The sequence below is a fragment of the Canis lupus genome, chromosome 29 (assembly GCF_003254725.2).
Source record: "Canis lupus dingo isolate Sandy chromosome 29, ASM325472v2, whole genome shotgun sequence".
NCBI lineage: Eukaryota > Metazoa > Chordata > Mammalia > Carnivora > Canidae > Canis > Canis lupus.
The window spans coordinates 34,122,849-34,139,961 of NC_064271.1; the positions used below are offsets into that span (position 1 = coordinate 34,122,849).

Consider the following 17,113-nt stretch of genomic DNA (forward strand, 5'->3'; position numbering starts at 1 on the left):
TTGTTTTGTTTTAACTTGCCTGCTCATTCATCAACCAGACACTTGCGTCTAGTACCATATAGGGTTAGAATCCAAATTTATTACAAAGCCTCCACTCTGACTATATATATATTGCTTCCCTAGTTCTCCATTCCAGCTGAGGTGTGAGCTTGGGGTTAACATTTTTGTCTCAGTAGCCACCTGTGACCTCAGGAATTCTAACCCAAAGATTATAAAGGGAAGAAAACATGGATATCAGTTACCTTCCTCCCTACATACATTTTCAGAGGAATGCTAGACTGAAAAATGACCACCCAAAGATTCCCATATTCTAGTCCCCGGACCTGTCAATGTGTTACCTTATATAGGTAAAAGCATATTTGCAGTTGTGATAAGTTAAGAATCTTTAGATGGGAGAGAAAATCCTGAATTATCCCAGTGGAGCAGATAATCACAAGAGGGGAGCAGCAGGGGTAGAGTCAATGAAAGAGTTATGACCATGTTAAGAGGCTAGTGTTGAAAATGCAGGAAGGATCCATGAGCCAAGGAATGCAGGCGGCCCCTAGAAGCTTGCAAAGCAAAGAAATTAATTTTGCTTTAGAGCCTGTAGAAGGAACCAGCCCAGCTGACATCTTGATTTTAGGACTTCTGACTTCCAGTACTGTAAGAGAATAAATTTGTGGCTTTTTTTTTTTAAGCCACTGTTTATGGGTAACTTGTCACAGTGGCAATAGAAAACTAATATAAGTGGTTACTACGAAACAATCTTTTCCCTCCTTCTCTGGTGAACTGTTTAAAAGAAATAAGGAAAACTAGAAGGCTTAATCTTCTCACAAGTGCCATATAATCACAACAATTGCTAAAATATCTGAAGGTTTTTTTGTTTGTTTGTTTGTTTGTTTGTTTGTTTTTTGTGATCAACAGATGGGACATACTAGAAATGGTTCAAGGACCTAGGTAGAAGCTGCCATGTATGACCTTCTACCTTTCCCTCTTCCTATTATGCTTGAAACCTTGAGTCTTCTATTTCTCTATCTATAAATGAGAGGAAAGCATTGGGCTTGCCCACCTCACAGAAAAGCTGTTTGGCTTCATTTGTTAAAGCTTGTAAAAATACTGTGAAGATAATAAACACTAATCTTTATTTAATCAAGTAGGCAAGAAGACAATTAAATGAAAGATCAGGAGTGTGCCTGGCAGCGCAGTATCTGATGGAGTTCTGTAGCTCAAACCAATGGAGACCTACATTTAAAATACAGTTCCTATAATCTGCCCTATCAAAGTGATAAATTAAGGTTTAGGGCTTCCAATTCCTTGTTTATCTCAACTACTTAAATTCAATTGCTTTAATTAAAATTGCTTTAAGAATGCATTTTCCAATTTAGACTTTCAAAGGCCATTGGGGGTTTTATTCTATTACATCCTTTTCATGTTTACTATTTGAATAATTATCACTTAATTTTCTCAACAGTAAAAAGAAATTTTCCTTCTCAAATGAATACTTGACTGTTTCAACTAACCAGTCATACAGCAGATCAAAAATTGGTGGTTGCTAGGTTAGCTGTGGTTAGAAATGTTTTATAGCCATTTTAGCTCTGAAATCTTCTTTATTTTTAAAACATATAGATAATATGCAGCATCATAACATTGCAACAAAAAGGTATATTCCAATTTAATAGAGTTGCAAATGGTAAGTATATACCAACAACTGGGTCAATTTAACATTTCCTCGGTGCCCCCAGAAGTAACCTGTATTTTATTGTATTTTGAGGGTCATAGGTGAAGAGTATTACAGCAGCAGAGTAACACCAAATCTAGTAACAAGCCCCGCAGGAATAAATTTGTGTGGATGTTCATGTAAAAGTCCCACCCATTCATCCCTTACCTCTTCATTCTAGAAATTGCAAACTACGGAGCCAGAGGAAACCCATTCTACCTTAAAGGCCACAGCCAACCTCCCTCCCTCCCACCTTCCTTCCTCCCTGCCTTTCTTTTTTACTACCCCTTACATTTTAATATAATTTCAGTCTTGCAGGAAAATGTCAAAAATAATATAAGAAACAACTATGTACCTTTTATCAAGATTCACAAATGTTAAAAAAAAAAAAAAAGATTCACAAATGTTTACGTTTTGCCCCATTTGCTTGCCCATCAGTTTTCTCTCTGTTTTGCTCTTTCTTTCTGAACTTTTTGAGAGTTAGGTGGAAGGACAGTGCCCCTTTACTTGTAAGTACTTTATTATGTATTTCCTAAGTAAAAGTGTATTCTCTTTGACAAATTATCAAAACTAGGGAATTTAAAAATGATATGAAATTTTTTTTTCAAATTCATAGCTCATACTGAAATGTTGTCAAATGTCCCAGTAAAATACTTTATAGTTATTATTTTTCTTAGTCCAGGATAAGTCACTGCAACTGGAAATAATTTTTTTTTTAGCTTTTCTTTGTTTTGCTTGATATTGACATTATTGAACGCAAGCCAGTTATTTTGTAGAGGATCCCCTGGTTTGGGATTTTTTGTATTTCCGCATCATTAGGTTGAGGTTATGTATTGTTGGCCAAAAGACCATGATGCTCTTCTTCCTTAGTGCATCCTACTAGAAAGCATGCAATGTTTTCTTGATGTTGGTAATGTTAACTTTATCATTTTGTTATTGTGGAATCCTCCACGTTGCTTTTTTTTTTTTTTTAAGATTTTATTTATTTATCCAAGACGGACACACAAAGAGAGGCAGAGACATAGGCAGAGGGAGGAGAAGCAAGCTACATGCTGGGAGACCCATGTAGGACTGGATACCGGGACCCTGGGATCACGCCCTGAGCCAAAAGCAGACACTCAACCCCTGAGCCACCCAGGTGTCCCTCCACCAGGTTTCTTTACTTGGAAGTCATTGTTTTCCGTTTGTAATTAATAAGCAGTTTGTGAGGAGATAATGAAGCAGCGTTTGTGGCTTACTGTTTCTTTAAATCCTTGAAAGACTGAAAATCAGGAATAAGCATGGAACATTCATCAGTTTCCCTCCAATACATGCACCATATTTGTAGGGCTTCTGGAGCGTCTCTAAGGTGCCTGGAATCCTCCTCTTGATATTGCTCTAATTGCACAAATTATCAACACAACTCAGTATTTACATCCAGATTTCAGAAGCTTTTCCTAACTATTAGCTTTACTTGCTTAAGAGCTTGTTACAAGTGTGTATTTGAGTCCAACAGTGGCAAAGCCTTCTTGGAGAACTCTGGGGAAATAAAGGCTACAAGGACAGAAAATTCAAGTTGAAATTGATTAAAGAAGGTTGTTAAAGAAAGAAACCCACAGTTTTGTTCACTACCAGTCCTGAAGCTAGAGTACTACTGTACATTAACCCTTCCCATCACCACAGTGAGCAACAGAGAAATGTTATTCTGATGTTTATAATATTAGATATCAAAAGTATGGCCACTCCTTGTTTTTAGCAAAATCCGTAAGATTGAAGTATCAATAGCTCTTCTTATTAATATTAATCATAATACTACATCATACACTGTGAAAATAAAAGCCAACGTAGTTACTGCTTCACTAGTTTCTGTAAGTAGAAGTCTACGAATAAGCCACTACTTTTTACAACTTTTTTTGTTTTTTTTCCCTTCTGATTAATATTTTAAATATTTTTAAGGAATTTTTTTTAAGGAATTTAATTTTTAAGATAAGAACTGTTTCTAAGTATGAGAGTCAGAGATCAGTTTAGTTTCTCTTTAATTAGAAATACTCTCCTCTGTAAAATGTATTCATTATCTTTCCTTAAAAAATATTTTTGCTTCAGGCAGATGGTATGGTCAGAGTAGATAGAGCCTTAAAGATAATTTCATTAACAGTGGAATTAACAGCGGTGTTTAATTTATAAATGTGATTCAGACAAGTGGTCTTGGAATGGTTAAGTTGCAAAACTACAGAGAGAAAGAAGCAGAAAAACATCTGATTGTGAAACACAAGATATATCAGACAATGATTTCTGCATGGAGAAGAATTTTGCTTAGCAGGCAACATAGGCGTTGTTCTTTTACAGTCCGCACTTTCATATAAACCTTTCCCACCTTCACAATGAACAACAGACAGAAAAATTATTCTGATATCTGACTTGTAGCAGGCATTTTACAGAGCTTATAAATCTGTGTCCCAAGCATCTCATGGAACTGTAGCATAGAAAATAGGAAGTCCTGTGTGATATCAACATACAGGATATATAAGATGAAACTATTAACATTTGCAAAGAGAAAGAGAGATCTTAAAAGTTCTAGGACAAGCAAAAGACTATTTGGTTATATCCATTATGACCACAGAATCAACCAAGAACTGGATCAGTGGACAACATAGAATAACACAATAGTAAAAGTATAAGAGCGTTCAGGTTAGAGTGGAACAGAATAGTCCTTTAGCCATACCCAGTCTTATTCTTCTGCCTGGGCAGTAGGTCTCTGCACGAAGTGGCTCCTACTTTTTGAGCTCTTTTGGCTATAGTTCTCTTCACAAGGTATAGAGTCCCCAGGACTGGGCCAGTGTACCAATCCAGAGATGGCACACACACACACATGCTTGGCACTTGGGATCTGGAATTTTCCACCCAAATAGCTCTGAACCTGCTTCCAGAGATGTATGGGTCTATCCTTTTTAGAGTGGAATGTGCCATCAGGGTACATAAGAAGTAGCCATCAGTTGGGGGGCTGGTGGAAGGAACTTGGATGTATAACCCCTTAAGATACAAAATAAAGGTGGGGATAGAAAGACACATGGGGCAGTTATGGGCTTGCATGCATGTGCTGGCTCTCCTCCAGTTACTCCAAAGTGACTTTGCTATAACCAGTTTGGTAATTTTATTTTACAACTAAGGAAGTGAGGCTTAGAATGACAACATTAAGCACTACCTGATAACGCGTCCTACGCCAAAATAAAAGCAATTTCATTGCCTTGAAAGACGGTTCTTAATAAGTGCTAGAATTTTTAAAAAGTGATTTTCAAAACTTTTATTCCATACGTGTGTTCTGGTTTTGAGGTTAAATGTGTATTAATTGCCCAAATGTAGATATGGGCAAGAGATATCTCTTAGAGAGATCTACAGACTTTCTCATTTTAAGCTAAGCTGGTTGATAGCTGAGAACTTTGAAACGGAATGCAACGTTTAAGCCTATAGTTGGAAAGGCAGGAGGCAGGGGCAGGGTGAGGAGGTGTGCTGGCAAGTGAGCTGGGAGAGAGCCTAACAATTTTGCATACTAGACAGTTGTGCCTAAGGCCAATCCTCTGTGCAGGGACAGGCTGACTGGAGAAAGAGTGGCCCAGTTGTTGAAACTGCAGCATAGAACATGCTTTGTGGCAAACAGGAAGTGGCAAAAATAACTACCTTTTCAACACAAGCAGCAGATTTAAATGACTCACAATGAATTTTTCATCTATCAATTATATTGCAAACTAGAAAGTCATGGATAACAAGGATGCTTCCGTATGTCACTTCAGGGGACTGTTTAAAAATAGAAGACTGCCGGAAAACAGGAGAAGCATAATCAATACCGTGATTAATGGCAGTAATTTCACACAAACATCTGGGCAATTAAAAATGCTCTTTAGGAGGTGTTTCGCATGCGACTGGTGAAGGAATGAATGAGTTTCAAATCAAACATCACTGTCAGTGTATTGAATAATTCACAACCACAAACAAATTCAAATTGGAACAGTTCCAGCTGTCAAATCTATATTTAAAAAAAAAGAAAAAAAAAGAAGTCTTCTTTTATTTAGAAGAGATACACTTTGGATCACCTTTTCATTCTACAACCCTTGTTCATTGAATTAAAAGCACCCCACCAGCTATGTACACACATATATACTATCTATTGTGCCCTGAAACTTTTGGCTTGACATTGTGGGAAATAATAGGGCTGTGTCACATGGCCCCTGCTCCCAGGAAAGTTCCAATTTTTGTTGGCTAAGCAATTAATATTCTCAGGAAAGGATTAGCCAGCAATAGCAAATGTTTCTAAACTTTGGCCAAACATCAAAAATATCTGAAGTGTTTCTTAAATTTAATTCAGCAAGCCTGAGGTGGAACTCAGGAATCCATGGCCACTCAGGGCCTAAAACATTCATGAAAATTAGCAATCCTTGAGAAACACTGCACTACTGTATTTAAGGAAATATGATGTGAAATCAATATCTAAAATGTGTGATTTAAGAGACGAAACTATTTTACTCCAAAACAGCCCCCAAAAGAATTGTCATAATAGCAGCTTATGCATGTTCTCATATAAATGTTTGTTTTTCATGAAGCCTTGTCATCTTAATAATCCACTCATTTCAGTCATCTGTAGGATCCTGGAACAGAAAAGGACTAGTAAAAAAATAATTTTGTATAGATGGAGAACAAATGAATCAGGGAGATGACGTGCCTGTTTCCCAAAATTTAGTTAGTGATTTACTGGCCTCCTATCCAGCTCTACTCACCACACCACACTACCTCCCTCAGGGAAAGTGAGAAAAAGTGAAAGTGGTACTATTAGTTGAAACATTTTAGTAGCTTTGCTTCCAGTTTAAAAACTTGGATATCCACTAACAAGCCAGATTACAATGTCACATCTTTTACATTGTTCAGAAAAAAAAAAGTTCTTACATCTGAAATATCATATTTTATGGTGAAAAAATTCAAACCATGAGCAACACCACTAGTTAAATATTCACTTTAATAAGGAGAAAGCATTCTTGTGGAAATGACTATGTTTCTAAAAACTGAGACAACGAAGAGTGTCCACTGACAAATTGGCTCCTGTGATTCCAATCTTGTCCCCTTCAACTCCCAGATCATCCAGGGACATGATTAGCCACAGTCCAGGCAGCAGTGTAGACACTTCAGACCATTTCTCTTCTAGCAAAGTGAAAATTTACCCCTGGAAGAATTTCTTTTCCTCACTCTCCTTCAGAGTCACTCCTGAGTTGGACTTTTACCCTATAACAGTCCTCTTCTGCTGGTGCCAGCATTTCCAGTAACCCATTCAACAAGCTGGACATTTTTCTTCCTGCTTGCTGCTGTCACTTGAAGGAGGGATGATTTTGCACCAAGTATTGGTAAATTGGGAATGTGCATTACTGTTGCATGCAACTTGTGTATTCATGACCTTCTTGGACCACTTGATAATGGAAGTCGTGCTGATGTGCTCAACTTTTTGGCACGATACATCAGATAATCAGTTCATGGGAAGTGCCAACACTTGCGGTTGGTGGTTTAATATCTAATACAGCACAGTAATAAGTCAATTATTTTTCAAAATGAGAATAGTTACTTGATTAAAAGTGCATAATTCTTGTTACGGAGCTCTGAAGATTTCTCTTATCGTAGCTTGCTATATGTTGAATCTTCTAAAGACAGTTTGAACGTAAGAAGATGCACTGGGTAATCATAGCCAGATAGCAGATTGTTTACACTCTAGACAAATACCTCTTTCTCTAAGCCCTACTCAAATTTAGCAGCCTTAGATTATTGAGTAAATGGGTTAAGGAGACATCTACAGTAATACATTGCCTTTTCCTTGGTTGCAGTGTCTGTAAGGTATAGGAACTTATTAATAATTTATTATTATTAATTTATAGAGAATATTCTGGTGTGCCCTGAATAGACATCTAGAAATTCATTTGAATAGAGCCGACCTCTTTGTCCCATATCCGTGTCCCATATGTTGACATGTATGCATCTGCGTCTCCTGGCTGTTCTCATCAGTGTACTTGGCAAGCAAGAATTCTCAGTAAGGGTAAGGATGATTTATTTCCCTTCAAACTAAATTATAACACAGTTTTGACATACCATGATGGCAATATGGCAAAGGTATACTGCTATTCTTGCCAAGTGGGACAAATGAAACTGAGATCCTGTACTAATTGGAATAAACAAACAAACAAAAATCATCTATTAGATCACAACCTGAAAGTTAAGTGACAGGGACTGTAAAGTTTATTCCAATACAGAGAATACATCTGGAAAACCCATGACAGTTTAAATCATCATCTGATTATCGTCATGGAAATCCACCATCATTCTCCAAAACCCATTCCTATTCTTCACTGGCTAATGCAGAGTATTAAATAGTTATGCTTTGAATTTTTCAAATCTCTGATGATGGCTCTAAAATTTTTAATGCATTATTCCAGAGATACAGTTTTAATTTTTGTATGTATAGGGTATTTTGGGAACTTCCACTGGGTCCTACTCATTACAATCAGTCTTCACTTGGATGGATACCCAAGAAAAGACTACTAGATACTAAAGGTAATATCCAAATTTATCCAACCATAGTATATGTTGGGATGCTTTTGGGGCTACCTTGAATCAAAATCTGTCTCCATAAGACAACTGCCTAGAAGACCAGAGTTGCCTATTTGATCCCTGGGAATTAGAGTTAGTGCAAAGTCAGTGTTAACAATATCTATGAAAAGACTGGCTCTTTATCTTACTTTGGAACATGTTTATCCTAGAAAATGGAAAGGGAAAGGGAAAGATTCACTGTCACAATTGTGATAATATTGAAAGGTTCTTCCTCAAGGGTAATCAGATGCTTCATTTTTATTTCAATAGATGTTGACTCTGTAAACTATGCAGGTCTGATAACGGATTCAGGTCAATAGAGAAAGCTCTAGATCTCTAATGAGGTTTCAGTGCCTTTGTTCACCAGATTTATTATTTTTATCACTTCTGTACTTCAGATAGAACTTTATGGGATGCTCTTTATTTTGGTCTCAGGGGCGTTTATGACTACCTCCAAAGATCCACTGATTTTATTTATTTATTTTATTACTTTTATTTTAAAAATATTTTATTTATTTATTCATGAGAGACAGAGAGACACAGAGAGAGTGAGGCAGAGATACAGGCAGAGGGAGAAGTAGGCTCCATGCAGGGAGCCCAATGTGGGGCTCAATCCCGGGATTCCAGGATCACGCCCCAGGCCTAAGGCAGGCACTAAACCCCTGAGCCACCGAGGGATTCCCAGATCCACTGATTTTAATGGTAAGCACACACTCCTTATGCCTCTAGTGATCAATTATTGTTACTTGGGCTTTTCCATTCTTGGAATCTATCACTGAAATAGTAATAGAATCATCACTGAAATGGTAAACTCTTTCCATCTATAGTTTCTCTTATTAGCTTTCCGACTAAGAAGTTCTGTCAAAGTGGATGATGCTCCTGTCTCTATCCAGAGACTGCCTTCTGGACCCTCATCTGGGAATATGATTGGGTGTGGTTGAGTGAGTTACATGTGATATATCCAGTCCAACATTCCATCTCACTAAGTATTTAGGTCCTTCTTCTTTCTCATATCAAGGAATTTTTGGCATTTCATCATCAATTATGTGAACCAGTTTTGATTCCAGTTGTACAATACTCCCTGCTGCTTGACCTAGTTCATTTGTTACAGAACCTCTAGTAATTAAACCATCTTGCTAAATTTAGCCAATTAAAAAATATGTTATTCTCTCGTTGGTGTGGCACCTTCAGAATCCATTCTCATACAAATTCCCCAGAACTTGGATGCATAAAGTAGCTAAATTTTATAACATTGGTATGTAAGCTGTTTTCTGCTGTGTTTGACATTATAATTAATTTCTCCTCAGGGCATGTTAAAATATGACTCTGGCTTTTAGACCTGGAGACAATTAAGGTGGGTGGAGGGGAGAAGCTCACAGCAGAGTGGAAATTTGAGAATACTCTGAATATTATAAATCCTCCAATTTCAACGACTATAGTTCTGTTCTTCACCAACCCAAACCCTCCTTTTTAGGTAATATATCTAATGAAGCTGTGAATTAATGGATATTGAAGTTTGGCAGTTTGTCTCAATGAGGGTTTTATTTTAGTTCACTCAAATCTGTGGCTGCAAAAGTTAAGAAATTCATAGGCAGTCCTTAGTTTTCAGTAAATGCCTAAGCCAAGAAAATATGAATTTAACTTATAATTAAAATTTTAATTCCTTAAGCTTTCATATTATTAGAAGTGATAACTTTAGCTTATAGTCTTCAATGTCCTCGTGTCTTTCACACAGCTATGTAGCAGTAGCAACTGGGTCTTCTGAAGCCTTGCCTTTAGTTGTACCTTATTCCAGGTAATGTAGGTGATGATTTGATTGTTTTGCTTCCATCTTCCATTAGATATCAAACATATATCTCTTTAAAATAATTTTCACCATTCATTGTATAACTAGGGCATATAAATCATTCCCAATTCTCCTATGTCACTAAGCTTCTATTGCCAACAACTGTTTCAGTCAAGGGTCTTAGTTGCATGACTAAGAAAACTACTGTGGAGAAACAGACTGCAATATAGTAATAAGGAACTTTAATACCCAACTTATATCAATGGACAGATAATCCAGATAGAAAATCAATAAGGAAACATCTTAAATGACATAAATGCCTTAAATGACATGTTAGATAGGATGGACTTAACAGTAAAATACTTAAAGACCATTTCATCCAAAAGCAATGGAATATATATTTTTCTTAAGTGCACATGGAATGCTGCCCAAGATCATATGTTAGGGCACAGAAGAAGTCTTAATGATTTTAAGATTCAAATCATAGCAAGCATGTTTTCTGATCACAGTGGTATGAAACTTAAAAAAAATATTTTTTACAGATTTATTTATTTATTCACACAGAAAGAGAGAGAGAGAGAGAATGAGAGACAGGCAGAGACATAGGCAGAGGAAGAAGCAGCTTCCCCTCAGGGGACCCGATGCAGGACTCGATCTCAGATCCCAGGATCATGCCCTGAGCTGAAGGCAGATGCTCAACTGTGGAGCCACCCAGGCATCCCTAAAAATTAATTAATTATATAAAGAAGCCAGAAAATTCACAAATATGTGGATATTCAACAACATGCTACTGAATAACCATGGGCCAAAGAAGATATTAAAAGAGAAATAGAAAAAAATTCCTGAGACAAATGAAAATGGAAATCTAACAAATCAAAATTTATGGAATAAGGCAAAAATAATTTAAGAGGAAAGTTCATGCCTATGTTGAAAAACAAGAAAGTCTCAAAAAAGCAACCTAACTTTTTTTTTAAAAACAACCTAACTTTATACCTCAAGAAAGTAGAAGAAGAAGAACAAATGAAGCTCAAAGTTAGTAGAAGGAAGGAAATAAAAGAAAAGCATAGATAAATTAAATAGAGACTAAAAAGACCATAGAAAAGATAAATGAAACTAAGAGCTGGTTCTTTGAGAAGGTAAACAAAATTGACAAAACTTTAGCTAGATGACTCAAGAAAAGTAAAGGACTCAGATAAATGAAATCAGAAATGAAAGAGGAGGGACGCTCAGTGGTTGAGCATCTGCCTCTGGCTCCGGGTGTGATCCCAGAGTCCCAGAATCGAGTTCCACATTGGGCTCCCTGCATGGAGCCTGCTTCTCCCTTTGCCTATGTCTTTGCTTCTCTCTGTGTGTCTCTCATTAATAAATAAGTAGAATCTTAAAAAAAATAAAGAGGACATGTTATGACTAATACCATAGAAATAAGAGTTACAATAAAGAATTATATACAAATTGGAGAATCTAGAAGAAATGGATACTTTCTTAGAAACATAGAACCTACCAAGACAGAAACATTATGAAATAGAAAATCTGAACAGACAAAAGTCCAGGACCAGATGGCTTCACTGGTGAATTCTACCAAACATTCAAAGAAGTAATTCCAATTCTTCTCAGACTATTCCAAAAATAATTAGGGGTAGGGAGAACTCTTCCAATTATATTTTGTGAAGCCAGCATTACCAGAACTAGACTAGGACACCACAAAAAAAGAAAATTATAGGCCAATATTGCTGAAGTACACAGATGAAACAATCCTCAACAAAGTATTTGCAAACCAAATGTAACAATACATATTCAAAGAATCATACACCACAATCAAATGGGATTTACTGCAGGGATGCAAGGATGGTTAAATTTGCAAATCAATATGATACACCACATAAACAAATAAAGGATAAAGATTATATGATCATCTCAATAGATGCATAAAAAGTGATAAAATTCAACATCCACTTATGACAAAAACTCTTCAAAAACGGATATTGAGGAAATGTGCCTTAACATAATGAGGCCTGTATGACAAGCCCACAGCCTACATCATAACTCAATGGTGAAAACTTGAAAGATTTTCTGGTAAGGTCAGAAGCAAGACAAGGACGTCCACTCTTGCCACTTTTATTCAATATAGTATTGGAAATCCTAGCCAGAGAAATTAGGCAAGAAAATGAAAGACATCCAAATTGGAAAGGCAGAAGTAGAACTGTTACTGTTTGCAGATGACATGATACTATGTAAAGACTAAAGACTCCATCCTAAAGCCTCCATCAAAAAACTGTTGGAACTAGTAACAAATTTAGTAAAGTTGTAGGATACTAAATCAATACACAAAAATCTGTTGCATTTCTTCACACTAATAACTATCAGAAAGAAATTAAGAAAAACAATTCCATTTACAATTGCATTGAAAAAATAACCTAGGAATTAATATATGAAATGAGGTAAAAGACCTATATATTGAAAACTATCAGATATTAATAAATGATTTGAAGAACACACAAATACGTGGAAAGATATTCTGTGCTCATGGATTAGAAGACTTAATATTGTTAAAATATTAGAATTCCCAAAGAAAACTAAAGATTCAATGCAATCTCTATCAAAATTCTTTTTCTTTAAAGATTTTTTTAACTTATTAGAGATACAGAGAGAGGCAGAGACATATGCAGAGGGAGAAGCAAGCTCCCCTCAAGGAGCCCAGTGTGGGACTCAATCCTGGATCCCAGGATCATGCCCTGAGTGGAAGGCAGACACTCAACTGCTGAGACACCCAGGCGTCCCCCTATCAAAATTCTAATGATATTTTTCAGAGAAATAGAATAATCCTAAATTTTTTTATACACACACATATATTAGAATATTATTCAGTAAAACAAAAAAAAAGGGTAAAAAAAAAGAATATTATTCAGCCATAAAAAATAATGAACACTTGCCATTTGTGACATGGATGAACCTCAAAGACATTATCTGAAGGGAATTAAGTCAGTCAAGGAAACACAAGTACTGAGTGATCTCTTTTATATGTGGAACCTGAAAAGCAAGCAAACAAACAAAAAAAAACGAGCTCATAGATATAGAGAACAAATTGGTGGATGCAGAAGGCAAGGGGTGAATAGTTAGAGAATGGGGTCATCTGGTTTTTTGTTTGTTCTAGTTTAAATACATTGAATAAAAATGGAAAAAGATAAAGAAAGCAACTCTGCCTGACTTTAGCCAAACAAGAAGAAGAAGAAGAAGAAGAAGAAGAAGAAGAAGAAGAAGAAGAAGAAGAAAAGAAAGAAAGAAGGAGAGAAAGAAAAGCATTAAAAGTGAAGTGGGTAGCTCATAGAATCATGAAGTAGGCCGGGAAAACAAGATTTAGAGGCATCAAATCCCGTCATGATCTAGTCATTTCCTAAATCTTTGAACTTAATCTTTTATAATTCTCCTTCATGTACATGGGGGTCTGGTAAAATAATTCATTTTCCCAAATGTTCTATGCTCTCCTACACTTGTATGCTTTTCTATAAATGATAGCTTTTGCCTAAAATGCAACTTTCCTATTGTTTACTTGTTAATCTACTTTTTTCCCCCATGCATTATCCTTTTTATAAAGTCTTCCATGATAACTTCAGGTACAGTCACCATCTAGATTCTCTCCTGATTCTGTTATACCTATAATAATGTAATATTTTTCATATTATCTATCATATGTTATGTTACATTGTGGTATGTGTTTTATGTTGAATAATATATTAATTACAATGAGGTACAATAATTTAGGCAAATTTGACTCCCTTAATGAGACATCATCTCTTGATTTCCTACTAGACGAAGACTAAACTGTCTTCCTGTATCATGTCCTCTGCTTCCCCTCCTTTGTCCTCTAAATATAGTTTATTACAGTTTTTGATTAAAGATGCAATTTTTACAGTATCATGTCTATAGCTATTCAGAATTGAGCACTGAATTGGACCTATATTTTAATTTTTAAAAACTCTTCCTTAAATTAATATTTGCCTAGTTTTTACACTTGCTTCATTTTATTTTATCCACTGCTAATTATCCTTACACCTTACATAGTCTAAGTACAATTTCCCATAAGGTCAATTATATCAAGTAATCTATTGGTTTCTCTTTGTGTTTATTTATGAATAATATATATATATATATAATACACACACACACAGCACACTAGAGTCTTCCATTCTCCTATTTGGACTAGCTGCTATCAGGCCTATTATCCCAGGATTTATCTTCATGTTATTGTATGAAATTTTTTTGAATTTCTCAAAAAATGGAATCTCTATTCCTTAAATCTTATGTGTAGTATTCTTCATTTATTGTTCTGATGGAGCACTTTCTGCAGTAGCTTCACAGGTTAAAAAAGATGAGACAATGACAAAAGTCATGAAGATGGAGTCCTTAACATGCTTTTCTCTTGGTCTTGCTGCTCCAATCTTAACTGCTTATCTTTTATGACTGGTACACCATTGTAATCCTGAAAATGTCCTTCACCACCCTTTTGGATGATCCATTTACTTCTATCTTCCTTTTGTTGAAACTCCTGTTTTTCTGAATTCTGTGTCTTGGATATCTCATTGCTTAGTAGATTATATTATATAGGTAAGAAATGGACGGGGGAAGAAAAAAATTAACTTTGTGTTCCAATCTACTAAAAATCTTATCAATTTTTAGTTTCTATGCAAATGATTTTTAAAAATTTGTCCCTCTAAGAGATAATAAGGATTATTTTACAAGTTTCTTAATGATATTGCTTTGTGTCACTATGGTTGTTTGAACTATTCTTTAGATGCCTAGAAATTCTCAGTTGTCTGATCCTGTTTAATAGGGGGAAACAAAAAGCTGATTGGAAACACTGACTGCATGAGTGGGACTTGTCTACATGAATTTTAATAAAGGATAATCTTGCTGATCTTTGGTTTGGGAAACCCTCATTACATATTTTATTGTTTTTCCTTTTGGATTGGTCAGATTCACCAGAGAAGAGTATTCCATTTGTTTGTTTTGGGGTTTTTTTTTTTTTTTTTTTTGGCCTAAAGAAAACAACAACAAACAATTCTCCCCAAGACTAGCTCCTGACATACCAGTGATGAAGCTGAGGAAGTCTGGGAGGTGTCTGTATTAACATTCCAAATATAGAAGTAGTTTTTAAGTATAGAAGTTTTTTAAGTAGGCTCCATGCCGCATATGAAGCCCAGCACAGGGCTTGAACTCACAACCCTGAGATCAAGACCTGAGCTAAGATCAAGAGTCACGCATGTAACCAACTGAGCCATGCAGGTGCCCCTGGCTTTTTAATATCTTAAATCCTGATAACAGTTCTCTAATCATTGGTGCCTCCCAAACACAGTCTTCCCACTTTTACTTGGCTATGGTTCCTGGAAAATTTCCTCTGGTTTAAAAGGTGATTATTAGAAGCAAAAGGTCAATACTTATAGAAAACAAAAATTAGCCTAAATTTGAGGCTTTCTTTATGATCTAATAAAAAATATTTAAAGGGCTTTGGAAAAAAGTAATGCCTTGGAAAGAGTCAAGGTCAAGTGCTTGAAAATTTTTATCTTGCAAACAAATACTTTTAAATATCTTTATTCATAAGACTCCTAAAAAACAGGTGAGAGACTATATTACAAAGTAAAATAAGACTTCTGTAATAACAAAATTAAAAAAAAATACAATTTCATTTAGTGTAGTGAACATTTCTAGAGCTTCTTCATTCAAGGCACTGAATTAGATGCTGCAGGAGGGACCAAAAACAAAAACAAAAACAAACCAAGAAGAATGCAATTTCTAGAAGCTTAGACATTCACAGGGAAGAAGAATGCAATTTCTAGAAGCTTAGACATTCACAGGGAATAATGGTTTAGATTCACATAAAATTATAGATTTTGCCTAAAAAATTGCATGAGTATGACCATATAACTTATTATTAAAACTGGGAGACTTTAGAAGAGAAGGGGGGATACAACATTAATAATTATACTGGGATCATCCTAAGCAAAACAACATGCAAAGAGGTAATATGAGGTTTCAAAGTTGGTAGAGTTTGATCTACTTAGTGAGATGAGGGAAGATTAAAGAAGGGAAAAATGTAAATTCAAAGTAGAGAGAATAGCATGAGCCAAACTATGGATGAGGGGGTGGCAAGTATCTGGATGGTTTCAGGTATAAAAAATCTATATTGGTGAGAAAGTTTGAAAAGCAAGTTAAAAATAGATCTCAAAGAGTCTTCCTATAAAATCTTTGTTTTAATAAAGGATTGATATGATTCAAACTCTAATTTGAGAAGATTGTTCTGCCGGGAATGCATAGAAAGGCTAGAAAGGAAAGAGATTGAATTAGCCAAGAAGATTCAGAAGGGAAGGAGTTATGAACCCGAACTAGGATGAGAATGTCATGGAGAAATTAGATGTCAATAATATTGTTGATGCAGAATTCATAGTTAGCTTCTATAGCAGGCTCTAGGTATAGAAAAGGAGTAAGAAATGAATAGGTCCTGCCCTGAAGGAGCAGAAGTATTAATGGCAGAGTAACCATCAATATGAAATACTCTTAAGAAGGCCGGTAAGATAGGGAATTAGACTAGATTTAGTTACAAATATATCATTTAAATGTAAAGACGTGGTGAGGAGTGCCATAAAATTATAAGAATGAGTGAATCAAGAAAGGAGTGAATCATACTTTTTTTTTTTTTTTTTCAAGGAATAGAACAATTAAGGAGAGAGAAGAGAGAAAGAAGGTGGAGGTAAGGAGGAAGAAGAAGAGGAAGGAGAGAGAGGGTAGTGGGGAGAGCTAGTGACACATTGGGGTAATTAAGGGAGTGGCAGAGGGCACCAAGCTGGGTTACCCCATTCAAAGACCTCCTATGAAAGACTTAGAATATGCAAACATTTTCATTCACCTCAGTGGCATCTGCTTCTGCAGCTCCCTAGGTGTGTTACTGAGTTCTCGACAACCCTATCCGGATTTCTCCTTTTCTCCACAGTATATCATTCTAGTTTGGTCCTTGGTTATGGCAGCAATCATGCAAGATAGGT

General features: G+C 35.8%; 1 long non-coding RNA gene across 10 annotated transcripts in view; it reads left to right on the forward strand.

Annotated features, from left to right (window-relative positions):
* The window catches only part of LOC112650669 (uncharacterized), a 79,265-nt gene that overhangs the window by 11,954 nt on the left and 50,198 nt on the right, over positions 1-17,113 (forward strand). For 5 of the 10 annotated variants that reach the window (XR_004810374.2, XR_007407049.1, XR_007407055.1 and 2 more), the window contains exons 2-3: positions 7,585-7,742; positions 16,779-16,821. The exons of 2 other annotated variants lie outside the window; for them this stretch is intronic. This is a non-coding gene — a long non-coding RNA (uncharacterized LOC112650669). The remainder of the gene's footprint in view (positions 1-7,584; positions 7,743-16,778; positions 16,822-17,113) is intronic. 3 more of the 10 variants (XR_007407056.1, XR_007407057.1, XR_007407053.1) reach the window with 2 other exon arrangements.